The following is a 21977-nucleotide window of genomic DNA, read 5'->3' on the forward strand; positions in this document are numbered from 1 at the left end:
TCTGACTCCCCATCTCTGATTCACCACATCTAATTCCCTGCCTCTGATTCCACGCCCCTGATTCCCCACCTCTGATTCCCCATATCTGAATCCCCGCCTCTGTTTCCACGCCTCTGATTCCCTGCCTCTGATTCCCAACCTCTGATTCCCCACCCCTGATTCCCCATATCTGATTCCCCGCCTCTGTTTCCCTGCCTCTGATTCTCTGCCGCCGTTTCCCCATATCTGATTCCCCGCCTCTGATTCCCCAACTCTGATTCCCCACCTCTGATTCCCCAGCTCTGATTCCCCGCCTCTGATTCCGCGTGTTTGATTCCCTGCCTCTGATTCCCCGCCTCTGATTCCCCATCTCTGATTCACCGCCTTTGATTCGACACCTCTGATTCCCCATATTTGATTCCCCACCTCTGTTACCCCGCCTCTGATTCCCCGCCTCTGATTCCCCATATATCATTCCCCGCCTCTGAATCCCCATCTCTGATTCCCGGACTCTGATTCCCCACCTCTGATTCCCGGCCTCTTATTCCCGGCATCTGAATCCCGGCCTCTGATTCCCGGCCTCTGATTCCCCGCTTCTGATTCTGATTCCCTGCCTCTGATTCCCCATCTCTGATTCCGCACATCTGATTCCCTGCCTCTGATTCCCCACCTCTGATTCCCCATATCTGATTCCCCACCTCTGTTTCTCCGCGTCTGATTCCCCGCCTCTGTTTCCCCATATCTAATTCCCCACCTCTGATGCCCCAACTCTGATACCCCGCCTCTGATTCCCCAGCTCTGATTCCCCGCCTCTGATTCCCCGCATCCGATTCCCCATATCTGATTCCCCGCCTCTGTTTCCCCGCCTTTGATTCCCCGCCTCTGTTTCCCCATATCTGATTCCCCGCCTCTGATTCCCAACTATGATTCCCCGCCTCTGATTCCCCAGCTCTGATTCCCCGCCTCTGATTCCCAGCGTTCTATTCCCTGCCTCTGATTCCCCGCCTGTGATTCCCCATCTCTGATTCACCACCTCTGATTCCCCACCTCTGATTCCCCATATCTAATTCCCCGCCTCTGTTTGCCCGCCTCTGATTCCCCGCCTCTGTTTCCCCATATCTGATTCCCCGTGTCTGATTCCCTGCCTCTGATTCCCCGCCTCTGATTCCCCGCATCTGATTCCCTGCCACTGATTCCCTGCCCCTGATACCCCACCTCTGATTCCCCATATCTGATTCTCTGCCTCTGTTTCCCCGCCTCTGATTCCCCGCCTCTGATTCCCCGCCTCTGATTCCCCAACTCTGATTCCCCGCCTCTGATTCCCCAGCTCTGATACCCGCCTCTGATTCCCCGCGTCTGTTTCCCCGCCTCTGATTCCCTGCCTCTGTTTCCCCATATCTAAGTCCCCGACTCTGATTCCCCAACTCTGATTCCCCACCTCTGATTCCCCAGCTCTGATTCCCCGCCTCTGATTCCCCGCATCTGATTCCCCATATCTGATTCCCCGCCTCTGTTTCCCCGCCTCTGATTCCCCGCCTCTGTTTCCCCATATCTGATTCCCGGCCTCTGATTCCCCGCCTCTGCTTCCCCGCCTCTGATTCCCTGCCTCTGATTCCCCATCTCCGATTCCGCACATCGGATTTCCTGCCTCTGATTCCCCGCCTCTGATTCCCCGCCTCTGATTCCCTGCTTCTGATTCCCAACCTCTGATTCCCCACCTCTGATTCCCCATATCTGATTCCCCACCTCTGTTTCCCCACCTCTGATTCCCCGCCTCTGATTCCCCAACTCTGAATCCCCGCCTCTGATTCCCCAGCTCTGATTCCACGCCTCTGATTCCCCGTGTTTGATTCCCTGCCTCTGATTCCCTGCCATGATTCCCCATCTCTGATTCACCGCCTTTAATTTGCCACCTCTGATTCCCCATATCTGATTCCCCTCCTCTATTTCCCCGCCTCTGATTCCCAACCTCTGATTCCACACCTCTGATTCCCCATATCTGATTCCCCACCTCTGATTCTCCTACTCTGCTTCCCCGCCTATGATTCCCCAGCTCTGATTCCCCGCCTCTGATTCCCCGTTTTTGATTCCCTGCCTCTGATTCCCCGCCTCTGATTCCCCATGTCTGATTCACCGCCTTTGATTCTCCACCACTGTTTACCCATATCTGATTCCCCACCTCTGTTTCCCCGCCTCTGATTCCCCGCCTCTGATTCCCCATATCTGATTCCCCGGCTCTGATTGCCCACCTCTTATTCCCCGCCTCTGATTCGCCAGCTCTGATTCCCCGCCTCTGATTCCCCGCATCTGATTCCCTGCCTCTGATTCCCCGCCTCTGATTCCCCATCTCTGATTCACCGCCTTTGATTCGCCACCTCTGATTCCCCATATCTGATTCCCCACCTCTGTTTCCCGGCCTCTGATTCCCCGCCTCTGATTCTCCATATCTCATTCCCCGCCTCTGAATCCCCATCTCTGATTCCCGGACTCTGATTCCCCACCTCTGATTCCCGGCCTCTTATTCCCAGCATCTGATTCCCGGCCTCTGATTCCCGGCCTCTGATTCCCCGCTTCTGATTCTGATTCCCTGCCTCTGATTCCCCATCTCTGATTCCGCACATCTGATTCCCTGCCTCTGATTCCCCACCTCTGATTCCCCATATCTGATTCCCCGCCTCTGTTTCCCCGCCTGTGATTCCCCGCCTCTGTTTCCCTATATCTAATTCCCCACCTCTGATGCCCCAACTCTGATTCCCCGCCTCTGATTCCCCAGCTCTGATTCCCCGCCTCTGATTCCCCGCATCCGATTCCCCATATGTGATTCCCCGCCTCTGTTTCCCCGCCTCTGATTCCCCGCCTCTGTTTCCCCATATCTGATTCCCCGCCTCTGATTCCAAACTATGATTCCCCGCCTCTGATTCCCCAGCTCTGATTCCCTGCCTCTGATTCCCTGCGTTCTATTCCCTGCCTCTGATTCCCCGCCTGTGATTCCCCATCACTGATTCACCACCTCTGATTCCCCACATCTGATTCCCCATATCTAATTCCCCGCCTCTCTTTGCCCGCCTCTGATTCCCCGCCTCTGTTTCCCCATATCTGATTCCCCGTCTCTGAATCCCCAACTCTGATTCCCTGCCTCTGATTCCCCAGCTCTGATTCCCCGCCTTTGATTCCCCCCGTCTGATTCCCAGCCTCTGAATCCCCGTGTCTGATTTCCTGCCTCTGATTCCCCGCCTCTGATTCCCCATCTCTGATTCACCGCCTCTGATTCCCCACCTCTGATTCCCCATGTCTGATTCCGCACATCCGATTCCCTGCCTCTGATTCCCCAACTCTGATTCCCCGCCTCTGATTCCCCATCTCTGATTCCCCACCTCTGATTCCCCGTGTTTGATTCCCTGCCTCTGATTCCCCGCCTCTGAATACCAGCCTCTGATTCCCCATATCTGATTCCCCGCCTCTAATTCCCTGCCTCTGATTCCCCAGCTCTGTTTCCCCGCCTTTGATTCCCCCCGTCTGATTCCCAGCCTCTGAATCCCCATGTCTGATTTCCTGCCTCTGATTCCCCGCCTCTGATTCCCCATCTCTGATTCACCGCCTCTGATTCCCCATCTCTGATTCCCCACCTCTGATTCCCCGTGTCTGATTCCCCGTGTCTGATTCCCTGCCTCTGATTCCACGCCTCTGATTCCTCATATCTGATTCCCTGCCACTGATTCCCCGCCTCTGATTCCCCATCTCTGATTCACCACCTCTGATTCCCGGCCTCTGATTGCCCACCTCTGATTCCCCGCCTCTGATTCGCCAGCTATGATTCCCCCCCTCTGATTCCCCGCGTCTGATTCCCCGCCTCTGATTCCCCAACTCTAATACCCCGCCTCTGATTCCCCAGCTCTGATTCCCCTCCTCTGATTCCCCGCATCTGATTCCCTGCCTCTGATTCCACGCCTCTGATTCCAGGCCTCTGATTCCCAACCTCTGATTCCCCACCTCTGATTCCCAATATCTGATTCCCCGCCTCTGTTTCACCGCCTCTGATTCCCCGCCTCTGTTTCCCCGCCTGTGATTCCCCAGCTCTGTTTCCCCGCCTCTGATTCCCCATATCTGATTCCCATCCTCTGATTGCCCACCTCTGATTCCCCGCCACTGATTCGCCAGCTCTGATTCCCCGCCTCTGATTCCCCGCATCTTATTCCCTGCCTCTGATTCCCCGCCTCTGATTCCCCATCTCCGATTCCCCGCCTGTGATTCCCCAGCTCTGATTCCCCGCCTCTGATTCCCCGCATCTGATTCCCTGCCTCTGATTCCCCGCCTCTGATTCCCCATCTCTGATTCCCCGCCTGTGATTCCCCACCTCTGATTCCCAGCCTCTGATTCCCCGTGTTTGATCCCCTGCCTCTGATTACCTTCCTCTGATTCCCGGCCTCTGATACCCCGCTTCTGATTCTGATTCCCTGCCTCTGATTCCCCATCTCTGATTCACCACATCTAATTCCCTGCCTCTGATTCCACGCCCCTGATTCCCCACCTCTGATTCCCCATATCTGAATCCCCGCCTCTGTTTCCACGCCTCTGATTCCCTGCCTCTGATTCCCAACCTCTGATTCCCCACCCCTGATTCCCCATATCTGATTCCCCGCCTCTGTTTCCCTGCCTCTGATTCTCCGCCCCTGTTTCCCCATATCTGATTCCCCGCCTCTGATTCCCCAACTCTGATTCCCCACCTCTGATTCCCCAGCTCTGATTCCCCGCCTCTGATTCCGCTTGTTTGATTCCCTGCCTCTGATTCCCCGCCTCTGATTCCCCATCTCTGATTCACCGCCTTTGATTCGACACCTCTGATTCCCCAAATATCATTCCCCGCCTCTGAATCCCCATCTCCGATTCCCGGACTCTGATTCCCCACCTCTGATTCCCGGCCTCTTATTCCCGGCATCTGAATCCCGGCCTCTGATTCCCGGCCTCTGATTCCCCGCTTCTGATTCTGATTCCCTGCCTCTGATTCCCCATCTCTGATTCCGCACATCTGATTCCCTGCCTCTGATTTCCCACCTCTGATTCCCCATATCTGATTCCCCACCTCTGTTTCTCCGCCTCTGATTCCCCGCCTCTGTTTCCCCATATCTAATTCCCCACCTCTGATGCCCCAACTCTGATACCCCGCCTCTGATTCCCCAGCTCTGATTCCCCGCCTCTGATTCCCTGCATCCGATTCCCCATATCTGATTCCCCGCCTCTGTTTCCCCGCCTTTGATTCCCCGCCTCTGTTTCCCCATATCTGATTCCCCGCCTCTGATTCCCAACTATGATTCCCCGCCTCTGATACCCCAGCTCTGATTCCCCGCCTCTGATTCCCCGCGTTCTATTCCCTGCCTCTGATTCCCCGCCTGTGATTCCCCATCTCTGATTCACCACCTCTGATTCCCCACCTCTTATTCCCCATATCTAATTCCCCGCCTCTGTTTGCCCGCCTCTGATTCCCCGCCTCTGTTTCCCCATATCTGATTCCCCGTGTCTGATTCCCTGCCTCTGATTCCCCGCCTCTGATTCCCCGCCTCTGATTCCCTGCCACTGATTCCCTGCCCCTGATACCCCACCTCTAATTCCCCATATCTGATTCCCTGCCTCTGTTTCCCCGCCTCTGATTCCCCGCCTCTGATTCCCCGCCTCTGATTCCCCAACTCTGATTCCCCGCCTCTGATTCCCCAGCTCTGATACCTGCCTCTGATTCCCCGCGTCTGTTTCCCCGCCTCTGATTCCCTGCCTCTGTTTTCCCATATCTAAGTCCCCGACTCTGATTCCCCAACTCTGATTCCCCACCTCTGATTCCCCAGCTCTGATTCCCCGCCTCTGATTCCCCGCATCTGATTCCCTATATCTGATTCCCCGCCTCTGTTTCCCCGACTCTGATTCCCCGCCTCTGATTCCCCATATCTGATTCCCTGCCTCTGTTTCCCCGCCTCTGATTCCCTACCTCTGTTTCCCCATATCTGATTCCCCGCCTCTAATTCCCCAACTCTAATACCCGCCTCTGATTCCCCAGCTCTGATTCCCCGCCTCTGATTCCCCGCATCTGATTCCCTGCCTCTGATTCCCCGCCTCTGATTCCAGGCCTCTGATTCCCAGCATCTGATTCCGGCCTCTGATTCCCGGCCTCTGATTCCCTGCTTCTGATTCTGTTTCCCTGCCTCTGATTCCCCATCTCTGATTCCGCACATCTGATTCCCTGCCTCTGATTCCCCACCTCTGATTCCCCATATCTGATTCCCCGCCTCTGTTTCCCCGCCTCTGATTCCCCTCCTCTGTTTCCCAATATCTAAGTCCCCACCTCTGATTCCCCAAATCTGATTCCTCACCTCTGATTCCCCAGCTCTGATTCCCCGCCTCTGATTCCCCGCATCTGATTCCCTGCATCTGATTCCAAGCCTCTGATTCCCTGCCTCTGATTCCCAACCTCTGATTCCCCACCTCTGATTCCCCATATCTGATTCCCCGCCTCTGTTTCCCCGCCTCGGATTCCCCGCCTCAGTTTCCCCATATCTGATTCCCGGCCTCTGTTTCCCCGCCTCTGATTCCCCGCCTCTGATTCCCTGCCTCTGATTCCCCATCTCCGATTCCGCACATCTGATTCCCTTCCTCTGATTCCCCGCCTCTGATTCCCCGCATCTGATTCCCTGCCTCTGATTCCCAACCTCTGATTCCCCACCTCTGATTCCCCATATCTGATTCCCCGCCTCTGTTTCCCCGCCTCTGATTCCCCGCCTCTGATTCCCAACTCTGATTCCCCGCCTCTGATTCCCCAGCTCTGATTCCCCGTGTTTGATTCCCTGCCTCTGATTCCCTGCCCTGATTCCCCATCTCTGTTTCACCGCCTTTGATTCGCCACCTCTGATTCCACATATCTGATTCCCCGCCTCTGTTTCCCCGACTCTGATTCCCTTCCTCTGATTCCCAACCTCTGATTCCACACCTCTGATTCCCCATATCTGATTCCCCGCCTCTATTTCCCCATATCTGATTCCCCGCCTCTGATTCCCCAACTCTGATTCCCCGCCTCTGATTCCCCAGCTCTGATTCCCCGACTCTGATTCCCGGCGTCCGATTCCCTGCCTCTGATTCCCCGCCTCTGATTCCCCATCTCTGATTCTCCATATCTGATTCCCCGCCTCTGAATCCCCATCTCTGATTCCCGGACTCTGATTCCCCTCCTCTGATTCCCGGCCTCTTATTCCCAGCATCTGATTCCCGGCCTCTGATTCCCGGCCTCTGATTCCCCGCTTCTGATTCTGATTCACTGCCTCTGATTCCCCATCTCTGATTCCGCACATCTGATTCCCTGCCTCTGATTCCCCACCTCTGATTCCCCTTATCTGATTCCCCGCCTCTGTTTCCCCGCCTCTGATTCCCCGCCTCTGTTTCCCTATATCTAATTCCCCACTTCTGATGCCCCAACTCTCATTCCCCGCCTCTGATTCCCCAGCTCTGATTCCCCGCCTCTGATTCCCTGCATCCGATTCCCCATATCTGATTCCCCGCCTCTGTTTCCCCGCCTCTGATTCCCCACCTCTGTTTCCCCATATCTGATTCCCGCCTCTGATTCCCAACTATGATTCCCCGCCTCTGATTCCCCAGCTCTGATTCCCTGCCTCTGATTCCCCGCGTTCTATTCCCTGCCTCTGATTCCCCGCCTGTGATTCCCCATCACTGATTCACCACCTCTGATTCCCTACCTCTGATTCCCCATATCTAATTCCCCGCCTCTGTTTGCCCGCCTCTGATTCCCCGCCTCTGTTTCCCCATATCTGATTCCCCGCCTCTGAATCCCCAACTCTGATTCCCTGCCTCAGATTCCCCAGCTCTGATTCCCCGCCTTTGATTCCCCCCGTCTGATTCCCAGCCTCTGAATCCCCGTGTCTGATTTCCTGCCTCTGATTCCCCGCCTCTGATTCCCCATCTCTGATTCACCGCCTCTGATTCCCCACCTCTGATTCCCCATCTCTGATTCCGCACATCCGATTCCCTGCCTCTGATTCCCCAACTCTGATTCCCCGCCTCTGATTCCCCATCTCTGATTCCCCACCTCTGATTCCCCGTGTCTGATTCCCTGCCTCTGTTTCCCCGCCTCTGATTCCGCACATTTGATTCCTTGCCTCTGATTCCCCACCTCTGATTCTCCATATCTCATTCCCCGCCTCTGAATCCCAGCCTCTGATTCCCCATATCTGATTCCCCGCCTCTGATTCCCTGCCTCTGATTCCCCAGCTCTGATTCCCCGCCTTTGATTACCCCGTCTGATTCCCAGCCTCTGATTCCCCGCATCTGATTCCCTGCCTCTGATTCCCCGCCTCTGATTCCAGGCCTCTGATTCCCAGCATCTGATTCCGGCCTCTGATTCCCGGCCTCTGATTCCCAGCTTCTGATTCTGATTCCCTGCCTCTGATTCCCCATCTCTGATTCCGCACATTTGATTCCTTGCCTCTGATTCCCCACCTCTGATTCCCCATATCTGATTCCCCGCCTGGGTTTCCCCGCCTCTGATTCCCCGCCTCTGTTTCCCAATATCTAAGTCCCCGCCTCTGATTCCCCAAATCTGATTCCCCACCTCTGATTCCCCAGCTCTGATTCCCCGCCTCTGATTCCCCGCATCTGATTCCCTGCATCTGATTCCAAGCCTCTGATTCCCTGCCTCTGATTCACAACCTCTGATTCCCCACCTCTGATTCCCCATATCTGATTCCCCGCCTCTGTTTCCCCGCCTCGGATTCCCCGCCTCTGTTTCCCCATATCTGATTCCCGGCCTCTGATTCCCCGCCTCTGATTCCCCGCCTCTGATTCCCTGCCTCTGATTCCCCATCTCCGATTCCGAACATCTGATTCCCTTCCTCTGATTCCCCACCTCTGATTCCCCGCCTCTGATTCCCTGCCTCTGATTCCCAACCTCGGATTCCCCACCTCTGATTCCCCATATCTGATTCCCCGCCTCTGTTTCCCCGCCTCTGATTCCCCGCCTCTGATTCCCAACTCTGATTCCCCGCCTCTGATTCCCCAGCTCTGATTCCCCGTGTTTGATTCCCTGCCTCTGATTCCCTGCCCTGATTCCCCATCTCTGTTTCACCGCCTTTGATTCGCCACCTCTGATTCCCCATATCTGATTCCCCGACTCTGATTCCCTGCCTCTGATTCCCAACCTCTGATTCCACACCTCTGATTCCCCATATCTGATTCCCCGCCTCTATTTCCCCATATCTGATTCCCCGCCTCTGATTCCCCAACTCTGATTCCCCGCCTCTGATTCCCCAGCTCTGATTCCCCGACTCTGATTCCCGGAGTCCGATTCCCTGCCTCTGATTCCCCGCCTCTGATTCCCCATCTCTGATTCCCCGCCTCCGATTCCCCGTGTCTGATTCCCTGCCTCTGATTCCCCGCCTCTGATTCCCCGCCTCTGATTCCCTGCCACTGATTCCCTGCCCCTGATTCCCCAATTCTGATTCCCCATATCTGATTCCCCGCCTCTGTTTCCCCGCCTCTGATTCCCCGCCTCTGATTCCCCATATCTGATTCCCTGCCTCTGATTCCCCAACTCTGATTCACCGCCTCTGATTCCCCAGCTCCGAATCCCCGCCTCTGATTCCCCGCGTCTGATTCCCTGCCTCTAATTCCCCGCCTTGATTCCCCATCTCTGATTCACAACCTCTGATTCCCCACCTCTGATTCCCTATATTTGATTCCCCGCCTCTGTTTCCCCGCCTCTGATTCGCAACCTCTAATTCCCCACCTCTGATTCCCCATATCTGATTCCCCGCCTCTGTTACCCTGCCTCTGATTCCCGGCCTCTGTTTCCCCATATCTGATTCCCCTCCTCTGATTCCCCAACTCTGATTCCCCGCCTCTGATTCCCCAGCTCTGATTCCCCGCCTTTTATTCCCGGCCTCTGATTCCCTGCCACTGATTCCCCGCCCCTGATTCCCCACCTCTGATTCCCCATATCTGATTCCCCGCCTCTGTTTCCCCAGCTCTGATTCCCCACCTCTGATTCCCCAGCTCTGATTCCCTGCCACTGATTCCCCGGCCCTGATTCCCCACTACTGATTTCCCATATCTGATTCCCCGCCTCTGTTTCCCCAGCTCTGATTCCCTGCCTCTGATTCCCTGCCCTGATTCCCCATCTCTGTTTCACCGCCTTTGATTCGCCACCTCTGATTCCCCATATCTGATTCCCCGCCTCTGTTTCCCCGCCTCTGATTCCCTGCCTCTGATTCCCAACCTCTGATTCCACACATCTGATTCCCCATATCTGATTCCCCGCCTCTATTTCCCCATATCTGATTCCCCGCCTCTGATTCCCCAACTCTGATTCCCCACCTCTGATTCCCCAGCTCTGATTCCCCGCCTCTGATTCCCGGCGTCCGATTCCCTGCCTCTGATTCCCCGCCTCTGATTCCCCATCTCTGATTCTCCATATCTGATTCCCCGCCTCTGAATCCCCATCTCTGATTCCCGGACTCTGATTCCCCTCCTCTGATTCCCGGCCTCTTATTCCCAGCATCTGATTCCCGGCCTCTGATTCCCGGCCTCTGATTCCCCGCTTCTGATTCTGATTCCCTGCCTCTGATTCCCTATCTCTGATTCCGCACATCTGATTCCCTGCCTCTGATTCCCCACCTCTGATTCCCCTTATCTGATTCCCCGCCTCTGTTTCCCCGCCTCTGATTCCCCGCCTCTGTTTCCCTATATCTAATTCCCCACTTCTGATGCCCCAACTCTCATTCCCCGCCTCTGATTCCCCAGCTCTGATTCCCCGCCTCTGATTCCCTGCATCTGATTCCCCATATTTGATTCCCCGCCTCTGTTTCCCCGCCTCTGATTCCCCACCTCTGTTTCCCCATATCTGATTCCCGCCTCTGATTCCCAACTATGATTCCCCGCCTCTGATTCCCCAGCTCTGATTCCATGCCTCTGATTCCCCGCGTTCTATTCCCTGCCTCTGATTCCCCGCCTGTGATTCCCCATCACTGATTCACCACCTCTGATTCCCTACCTCTGATTCCCCATATCTAATTCCCCGCCTCTGTTTGCCCGCCTCTGATTCCCCGCCTCTGTTTCCCCATATCTGATTCCCCGCCTCTGAATCCCCAACTCTGATTCCCTGCCTCAGATTCCCCAGCTCTGATTCCCCGCCTTTGATTCCCCCCGTCTGATTCCCAGCCTCTGAATCCCCGTGTCTGATTTCCTGCCTCTGATTCCCCGCCTCTGATTCCCCATCTCTGATTCACCGCCTCTGATTCCCCACCTCTGATTCCCCATCTCTGATTCCGCACATCCAATTCCCTGCCTCTGATTCCCCAACTCTGATTCCCCACCTCTGATTCCCCAGCTCTGATTCCCCGCCTCAGATTCCCCGCGTCTGATTCCCTGCCTCTGATTCCCCGCCTCTGATTCCCTGCCTCTGATTCCCCATATCTGATTCCCCGCCTCTGATTCCCCAACTCTGATTCCCCGCTTCTGATTCCCCAGCTCTGAATCCCCGCCTCTGATTCCCCGCGTCTGATTCCCTGCCTCTGATTCCCCGCCTCTGATTCCCCATCTGTGATTCACAACCTCTGATTCCCCACCTCTGATTCCCCATCTCTGATTCCGCACATCCAATTCCCTGCCTCTGATTCCCCAACTCTGATTCCCCACCTCTGATTCCCCAGCTCTGATTCCCCGCCTCAGATTCCCCGCGTCTGATTCCCTGCCTCTGATTCCCCGCCTCTGATTCACTGCCTCTGATTCCCCATATCTGATTCCCCGCCTCTGATTCCCCAACTCTGATTCCCCGCTTCTGATTCCCCAGCTCTGAATCCCCGCCTCTGATTCCCCGCGTCTGATTCCCTGCCTCTGATTCCCCGCCTCTGATTCCCCATCTGTGATTCACAACCTCTGATGCCCCACCTCTGATTCCCCATATCTGATTCCCCGCCTCTGTTTCCCCGCCTCTGATTCCCCGCCTCTGATTCCCCATATCTGATTCCCCGCCTCTGATTGCCCACCTCTGATTCCCCGCGTCTGATACCCTGCCTCTGATTCCCCGCCTCTGATTCCCCATCTCTGATTCACCACCTCTGATTCCCGGCCTCTGATTCCCAATCTCTGATTCCGCACATCCGATTCCATGCCTATGATTCCCCACCTCTGATTCCCCGCCTCTGATTCCCCATATCTGATTCCCTGCCTCTGTTTCCCCGCCTCTGATTCCCTACCTCTGTTTCCCCATATCTGATTCCCCGCCTCTAATTCCCCAACTCTAATACCCGCCTCTGATTCCCCAGCTCTGATTCCCCGCCTCTGATTCCCCGCATCTGATTCCCTGCCTCTGATTCCCCGCCTCTGATTCCAGGCCTCTGATTCCCAGCATCTGATTCCGGCCTCTGATTCCCGGCCTCTGATTCCCTGCTTCTGATTCTGTTTCCCTGCCTCTGATTCCCCATCTCTGATTCCGCACATCTGATTCCCTGCCTCTGATTCCCCACCTCTGATTCCCCATATCTGATTCCCCGCCTCTGTTTCCCCGCCTCTGATTCCCCTCCTCTGTTTCCCAATATCTAAGTCCCCACCTCTGATTCCCCAAATCTGATTCCCCACCTCTGATTCCCCAGCTCTGATTCCCCGCCTCTGATTCCCCGCATCTGATTCCCTGAATCTGATTCCAAGCCTCTGATTCCCTGCCTCTGATTCCCAACCTCTGATTCCCCACCTCTGATTCCCCATATCTGATTCCCCGCCTCTGTTTCCCCGCCTCGGATTCCCCGCCTCAGTTTCCCCATATCTGATTCCCGGCCTCTGTTTCCCCGCCTCTGATTCCCCGCCTCTGATTCCCTGCCTCTGATTCCCCATCTCCGATTCCGCACATCTGATTCCCTTCCTCTGATTCCCCGCCTCTGATTCCCCGCATCTGATTCCCTGCCTCTGATTCCCAACCTCTGATTCCCAACCTCTGATTCCCCACCTCTGATTCCCCATATCTGATTCCCCGCCTCTGTTTCCCCGCCTCTGATTCCCCGCCTCTGATTCCCAACTCTGATTCCCCGCCTCTGATTCCCCAGCTCTGATTCCCCGTGTTTGATTCCCTGCCTCTGATTCCCTGCCCTGATTCCCCATCTCTGTTTCACCGCCTTTGATTCGCCACCTCTGATTCCACATATCTGATTCCCCGCCTCTGTTTCCCCGACTCTGATTCCCTTCCTCTGATTCCCAACCTCTGATTCCACACCTCTGATTCCCCATATCTGATTCCCCGCCTCTATTTCCCCATATCTGATTCCCCGCCTCTGATTCCCCAACTCTGATTCCCCGCCTCTGATTCCCCAGCTCTGATTCCCCGACTCTGATTCCCGGCGTCCGATTCCCTGCCTCTGATTCCCCGCCTCTGATTCCCCATCTCTGATTCCCCGCCTCTGATTCCCCGAGTCTGATTCCCTGCCTCTGATTCCCCGCCTCTGATTCCCCGCCTCTGATTCCCTGCCACTGATTCCCTGCCCCTGATTCCCCACCTCTTTCCCCATATCTGATTCCCCGCCTCTGTTTCCCCGCCTCTGATTCCCCGCCTCTGATTCCCCATATCTGATTCCCTGCCTCTGATTCCCCAACTCTGATTCCCCGCCTCTGATTCCCCAGCTCTGAATCCCCGTCTCTGATTCCCCGTGTCTGATTCCCTGCCTCTGATTCCCCGCCTTGATTCCCCATCTCTGATTCGCAACCTCTGATTCCCCACCTCTGATTCCCTATATTTGATTCCCCGCCTCTGTTTCCCCGCCTCTGATTCCCCATATCTGATTCCCCGCCTCTGATTGCCCACCTCTGATTCCCCGCCTCTGATTCGCCAGCTCTGATTCCCCGCCTCTGATTCCCCGCATCTGATTCCCTGCCTTTGATTCCCCGCCTCTGATTCCCCATCTCTGATTCACCGCCTTTGATTCGCCACCTCTGATTCCCCATATCTGATTCCCCACCTCTGTTTCCCGGCCTCTGATTCCCCGCCTCTGATTCTCCATATCTCATTCCCCGCCTCTGAATCCCCATCTCTGATTCCCGGACTCTGATTCCCAGCATCTGATTCCCGGCCTCTGATACCCGGCCTCTGATTCCCCGCTTCTGATTCTGATTCCCTGCCTCTGATTCCCCATCTCTGATTCCGCACATCTGATTCCCTGCCTCTGATTCCCCACCTCTGATTCCCCATATCTGATTCCCCGCCTCTGTTTCCCCGCCTCTGATTCCCCGCCTCTGTTTCCCTATATCTAATTCCCCACCTCTGATGCCCCAACTCTGATTCCCCGCCTCTGATTCCCCAGCTCTGATTCCCCGCCTCTGATTCCCCGCATCCGATTCCCCATATCTGATTCCCCGCCTCTGTTTCCCCGCCTCTGATTCCCCGCCTCTGTTTCCCCATATCTGATTCCCCGCCTCTGATTCCCAACTATGATTCCCCACCTCTGATTCCCCAGCTCTGATTCCCTGCGTCTGATTCCCTGCGTTCTATTCCCTGCCTCTGATTCCCCGCCTGTGATTCCCCATCACTGATTCACCACCTCTGATTCCCCACCTCTGATTCCCCATATCTAATTCCCCGCCTCTGTTTGCCCGCCTCTGATTCCCCGCCTCTGTTTCCCCATATCTGATTCCCCGTCTCTGAATCCCCAACTGTGATTCCCTGCCTCTGATTCCCCAGCTCTGATTCCCCGCCTTTGATTCCCCCCGTCTGATTCCCAGCCTCTGAATCCCCGTGTCTGATTTCCTGCCTCTGATTCCCCGCCTCTGATTCCCCATCTCTGATTCCTCTGATTCCCCACATCTGATTCCCCATCTCTGATTCCGCACATCCGATTCCCTGCCTCTGATTCCCCAACTCTGATTCCCCACCTCTGATTCCCCAGCTCTGATTCCCCGCCTCAGATTCCCCGCGTCTGATTCCCTGCCTCTGATTCCCCGTCTCTGATTCCCCATCTCTGATTCCCCACCTCTGATTCCCCGTGTCTGATTCCCTGCCTCTGATTCCCCGCCTCTGAATCCCAGCCTCTGATTCCACATATCTGATTCCCCGCCTCTGATTCCCTGCCTCTGATTCCCCAGCTCTGATTCCCCGCCTTTGATTCCCCCCGTCTGATTCCCAGCCTCTGAATCCCCGTGTCTGATTTCCTGCCTCTGATTCCCCGCCTCTGATTCCCCATATCTGATTCCCTGCCACTGATTCCCCGCCTCTGATTCCCCATCTCTGATTCACCACCTCTGATTCCCGGCCTCTGATTGCCCACCTCTGATTCCCCGCCTCTGATTCGCCAGCTATGATTCCCCCCCTCTGATTCCCCGCGTCTGATTCCCGCCTCAGATTCCCCAACTCTAATACCCCGCCTCTGATTCCCCAGCTCTGATTCCCCTCCTCTGATTCCCCGCATCTGATTCCCTGCCTCTGATTCCCCGCCTCTGATTCCAGGCCTCTGATTCCCAACCTATGATTCCCCACCTCTGATTCCCCATATCTGATTCCCCGCCTCTGTTTCACCGCCTCTGATTCCCCGCCTCTGTTTCCCCATATCTGATTCCCCGCCTCTGATTCCCCAACTCTGATTCCCCGCCTGTGATTCCCCAGCTCTAATTCCCCGCCTCTGATTCCCCATATCTGATTCCCATCCTCTGATTGCCCACCTCTGATTCCCCGCCTCTGATTCGCCAGCTCTGATTCCCCGCCTCTGATTGCCCGCATCTGATTCCCTGCCTCTGATTCCCCGCCTCTGATTCCCCATCTCTGATTCCCCGCCTGTGATTCCCCAGCTCTGATTCCCAGCCTCTGATTCCCCGTGTTTGATCCCCTGCCTCTGATTACCTTCCTCTGATTCCCGGCCTCTGATACCCCGCTTCTGATTCTGATTCCCTGCCTCTGATTCCCCATCTCTGATTCACCACATCTAATTCCCTGCCTCTGATTCCACGCCCCTGATTCCCCACCTCTGATTCCCCATATCTGAATCCCCGCCTCTGTTTCCACGCCTCTGATTCCCTGCCTCTGATTCCCAACCTCTGATTCCCCACCCCTGATTCCCCATATCTGATTCCCCGCCTCTGTTTCCCTGCCTCTGATTCTCCGCCGCCGTTTCCCCATATCTGATTCCCCGCCTCTGATTCCCCAACTCTGATTCCCCACCTCTGATTCCCCAGCTCTGATTCCCCGCCTCTGATTCCGCGTGTTTGATTCCCTGCCTCTGATTCCCCGCCTCTGATTCCCCATCTCTGATTCACCGCCTTTGATTCGACACCTCTGATTCCCCATATTTGATTCCCCACCTCTGTTACCCCGCCTCTGATTCCCCGCCTCTGATTCCCCATATATCATTCCCCGCCTCTGAATCCCCATCTCTGATTCCCCGCCTCTGATTCCCCATCTCTGATTCACCACATCTAATTCCCTGCCTCTGATTCCACGCCCCTGATTCCCCACCTCTGATTCCCCATATCTGAATCCCCGCCTCTGTTTCCACGCCTCTGATTCCCTGCCTCTGATTCCCAACCTCTGATTCCCCACCCCTGATTCCCCATATCTGATTCCCCGCCTCTGTTTCCCTGCCTCTGATTCTCCGCCGCCGTTTCCCCATATCTGATTCCCCGCCTCTGATTCCCCGCCTCTGATTCTCCATATCTCATTCCCCGCCTCTGAATCCCCATCTCTGATTCCCGGACTCTGATTCCCCACCTCTGATTCCCGGCCTCTTATTCCCAGCATCTGATTCCCGGCCTCTGATTCCCGGCCTCTGATTCCCCGCTTCTGATTCTGATTCCCTGCCTCTGATTCCCCATCTCTGATTCCGCACATCTGATTCCCTGCCTCTGATTCCCCACCTCTGATTCCCCATATCTGATTCCCCGCCTCTGTTTCCCCGCCTGTGATTCCCCGCCTCTGTTTCCCTATATCTAATTCCCCACCTCTGATGCCCCAACTCTGATTCCCCGCCTCTGATTCCCCAGCTCTGATTCCCCGCCTCTGATTCCCCGCATCCGATTCCCCATATGTGATTCCCCGCCTCTGTTTCCCCGCCTCTGATTCCCCGCCTCTGTTTCCCCATATCTGATTCCCCGCCTCTGATTCCCAACTATGATTCCCCGCCTCTGATTCCCCAGCTCTGATTCCCTGCCTCTGATTCCCTGCGTTCTATTCCCTGCATCTGATTCCCCGCCTGTGATTCCCCATCACTGATTCACCACCTCTGATTCCCCACATCTGATTCCCCATATTTAATTCCCCGCCTCTCTTTGCCCGCCTCTGATTCCCCGCCTCTGTTTCCCCATATCTGATTCCCCGTCTCTGAATCCCCAACTCTGATTCCCTGCCTCTGATTCCCCAGCTCTGATTCCCCGCCTTTGATTCCCCCCGTCTGATTCCCAGCCTCTGAATCCCCGTGTCTGATTTCCTGCCTCTGATTCCCCGCCTCTGATTCCCCATCTCTGATTCACCGCCTCTGATTCCCCACCTCTGATTCCCCATGTCTGATTCCGCACATCCGATTCCCTGCCTCTGATTCCCCAACTCTGATTCCCCGCCTCTGATTCCCCATCTCTGATTCCCCACCTCTGATTCCCCGTGTTTGATTCCCTGCCTCTGATTCCCCGCCTCTGAATACCAGCCTCTGATTCCCCATCTCTGATTCCCCACCTCTGATTCCCCGTGTCTGATTCCCCGTGTCTGATTCCCTGCCTCTGATTCCACGCCTCTGATTCCTCATATCTGATTCCCTGCCACTGATTCCCCGCCTCTGATTCCCCATCTCTGATTCACCACCTCTGATTCCCGGCCTCTGATTGCCCACCTCTGATTCCCCGCCTCTGATTCGCCAGCTATGATTCCCCCCCTCTGATTCCCCGCGTCTGATTCCCCGCCTCTGATTCCCCAACTCTAATACCCCGCCTCTGATTCCCCAGCTCTGATTCCCCTCCTCTGATTCCCCGCATCTGATTCCCTGCCTCTGATTCCACGCCTCTGATTCCAGGCCTCTGATTCCCAACCTCTGATTCCCCACCTCTGATTCCCAATATCTGATTCCCCGCCTCTGTTTCACCGCCTCTGATTCCCCGCCTCTGTTTCCCCGCCTGTGATTCCCCAGCTCTGTTTCCCCGCCTCTGATTCCCCATATCTGATTCCCATCCTCTGATTGCCCACCTCTGATTCCCCGCCACTGATTCGCCAGCTCTGATTCCCCGCCTCTGATTCCCCGCATCTTATTCCCTGCCTCTGATTCCCCGCCTCTGATTCCCCATCTCCGATTCCCCGCCTGTGATTCCCCAGCTCTGATTCCCCGCCTCTGATTCCCCGCATCTGATTCCCTGCCTCTGATTCCCCGCCTCTGATTCCCCATCTCTGATTCCCCGCCTGTGATTCCCCACCTCTGATTCCCAGCCTCTGATTCCCCGTGTTTGATCCCCTGCCTCTGATTACCTTCCTCTGATTCCCGGCCTCTGATACCCCGCTTCTGATTCTGATTCCCTGCCTCTGATTCCCCATCTCTGATTCACCACATCTAATTCCCTGCCTCTGATTCCACGCCCCTGATTCCCCACCTCTGATTCCCCATATCTGAATCCCCGCCTCTGTTTCCACGCCTCTGATTCCCTGCCTCTGATTCCCAACCTCTGATTCCCCACGCCTGATTCCCCATATCTGATTCCCCGCCTCTGTTTCCCTGCCTCTGATTCTCCGCCCCTGTTTCCCCATATCTGATTCCCCGCCTCTGATTCCCCAACTCTGATTCCCCACCTCTGATTCCCCAGCTCTGATTCCCCGCCTCTGATTCCGCTTGTTTGATTCCCTGCCTCTGATTCCCCGCCTCTGATTCCCCATCTCTGATTCACCGCCTTTGATTCGACACCTCTGATTCCCCAAATATCATTCCCCGCCTCTGAATCCCCATCTCCGATTCCCGGACTCTGATTCCCCACCTCTGATTCCCGGCCTCTTATTCCCGGCATCTGAATCCCGGCCTCTGATTCCCGGCCTCTGATTCCCCGCTTCTGATTCTGATTCCCTGCCTCTGATTCCCCATCTCTGATTCCGCACATCTGATTCCCTGCCTCTGATTTCCCACCTCTGATTCCCCATATCTGATTCCCCACCTCTGTTTCTCCGCCTCTGATTCCCCGCCTCTGTTTCCCCATATCTAATTCCCCACCTCTGATGCCCCAACTCTGATACCCCGCCTCTGATTCCCCAGCTCTGATTCCCCGCCTCTGATTCCCCGCATCCGATTCCCCATATCTGATTCCCCGCCTCTGTTTCCCCGCCTTTGATTCCCCGCCTCTGTTTCCCCATATCTGATTCCCCGCCTCTGATTCCCAACTATGATTCCCCGCCTCTGATACCCCAGCTCTGATTCCCCGCCTCTGATTCCCCGCGTTCTATTCCCTGCCTCTGATTCCCCGCCTGTGATTCCCCATCTCTGATTCACCACCTCTGATTCCCCACCTCTTATTCCCCATATCTAATTCCCCGCCTCTGTTTGCCCGCCTCTGATTCCCCGCCTCTGTTTCCCCATATCTGATTCCCCGTGTCTGATTCCCTGCCTCTGATTCCCCGCCTCTGATTCCCCGCCTCTGATTCCCTGCCACTGATTCCCTGCCCCTGATACCCCACCTCTAATTCCCCATATCTGATTCCCTGCCTCTGTTTCCCCGCCTCTGATTCCCCGCCTCTGATTCCCCGCCTCTGATTCCCCAACTCTGATTCCCCGCCTCTGATTCCCCAGCTCTGATACCTGCCTCTGATTCCCCGCGTCTGTTTCCCCGCCTCTGATTCCCTGCCTCTGTTTTCCCATATCTAAGTCCCCGACTCTGATTCCCCAACTCTGATTCCCCACCTCTGATTCCCCAGCTCTGATTCCCCGCCTCTGATTCCCCGCATCTGATTCCCTATATCTGATTCCCCGCCTCTGTTTCCCCGACTCTGATTCCCCGCCTCTGATTCCCCATATCTGATTCCCTGCCTCTGTTTCCCCGCCTCTGATTCCCTACCTCTGTTTCCCCATATCTGATTCCCCGCCTCTAATTCCCCAACTCTAATACCCGCCTCTGATTCCCCAGCTCTGATTCCCCGCCTCTGATTCCCCGCATCTGATTCCCTGCCTCTGATTCCCCGCCTCTGATTCCAGGCCTCTGATTCCCAGCATCTGATTCCGGCCTCTGATTCCCGGCCTCTGATTCCCTGCTTCTGATTCTGTTTCCCTGCCTCTGATTCCCCATCTCTGATTCCGCACATCTGATTCCCTGCCTCTGATTCCCCACCTCTGATTCCCCATATCTGATTCCCCGCCTCTGTTTCCCCGCCTCTGATTCCCCTCCTCTGTTTCCCAATATCTAAGTCCCCACCTCTGATTCCCCAAATCTGATTCCTCACCTCTGATTCCCCAGCTCTGATTCCCCGCCTCTGATTCCCCGCATCTGATTCCAAGCCTCTGATTCCCTGCCTCTGATTCCCAACCTCTGATTCCCCACCTCTGATTCCCCATATCTGATTCCCCGCCTCTGTTTCCCCGCCTCGGATTCCCCGCCTCAGTTTCCCCATATCTGATTCCCGGCCTCTGTTTCCCCGCCTCTGATTCCCCGCCTCTGATTCCCTGCCTCTGATTCCCCATCTCCGATTCCGCACATCTGATTCCCTTCCTCTGATTCCCCGCCTCTGATTCCCCGCATCTGATTCCCTGCCTCTGATTCCCAACCTCTGATTCCCCACCTCTGATTCCCCATATCTGATTCCCCGCCTCTGTTTCCCCGCCTCTGATTCCCCGCCTCTGATTCCCAACTCTGATTCCCCGCCTCTGATTCCCCAGCTCTGATTCCCCGTGTTTGATTCCCTGCCTCTGATTCCCTGCCCTGATTCCCCATCTCTGTTTCACCGCCTTTGATTCGCCACCTCTGATTCCACATATCTGATTCCCCGCCTCTGTTTCCCCGACTCTGATTCCCTTCCTCTGATTCCCAACCTCTGATTCCACACCTCTGATTCCCCATATCTGATTCCCCGCCTCTATTTCCCCATATCTGATTCCCCGCCTCTGATTCCCCAACTCTGATTCCCCGCCTCTGATTCCCCAGCTCTGATTCCCCGACTCTGATTCCCGGCGTCCGATTCCCTGCCTCTGATTCCCCGCCTCTGATTCCCCATCTCTGATTCTCCATATCTGATTCCCCGCCTCTGAATCCCCATCTCTGATTCCCGGACTCTGATTCCCCTCCTCTGATTCCCGGCCTCTTATTCCCAGCATCTGATTCCCGGCCTCTGATTCCCGGCCTCTGATTCCCCGCTTCTGATTCTGATTCCCTGCCTCTGATTCCCCATCTCTGATTCCGCACATCTGATTCCCTGCCTCTGATTCCCCACCTCTGATTCCCCTTATCTGATTCCCCGCCTCTGTTTCCCCGCCTCTGATTCCCCGCCTCTGTTTCCCTATATCTAATTCCCCACTTCTGATGCCCCAACTCTCATTCCCCGCCTCTGATTCCCCAGCTCTGATTCCCCGCCTCTGATTCCCTGCATCCGATTCCCCATATCTGATTCCCCGCCTCTGTTTCCCCGCCTCTGATTCCCCACCTCTGTTTCCCCATATCTGATTCCCGCCTCTGATTCCCAACTATGATTCCCCGCCTCTGATTCCCCAGCTCTGATTCCCTGCCTCTGATTCCCCGCGTTCTATTCCCTGCCTCTGATTCCCCGCCTGTGATTCCCCATCACTGATTCACCACCTCTGATTCCCTATCTCTGATTCCCCATATCTAATTCCCCGCCTCTGTTTGCCCGCCTCTGATTCCCCGCCTCTGTTTCCCCATATCTGATTCCCCGCCTCTGAATCCCCAACTCTGATTCCCTGCCTCAGATTCCCCAGCTCTGATTCCCCGCCTTTGATTCCCCCCGTCTGATTCCCAGCCTCTGAATCCCCGTGTCTGATTTCCTGCCTCTGATTCCCCGCCTCTGATTCCCCATC

Source organism: Narcine bancroftii, chromosome 2 (genome assembly GCF_036971445.1).
Source record: "Narcine bancroftii isolate sNarBan1 chromosome 2, sNarBan1.hap1, whole genome shotgun sequence".
Classification (NCBI taxonomy): Eukaryota; Metazoa; Chordata; class Chondrichthyes; order Torpediniformes; family Narcinidae; genus Narcine; species Narcine bancroftii.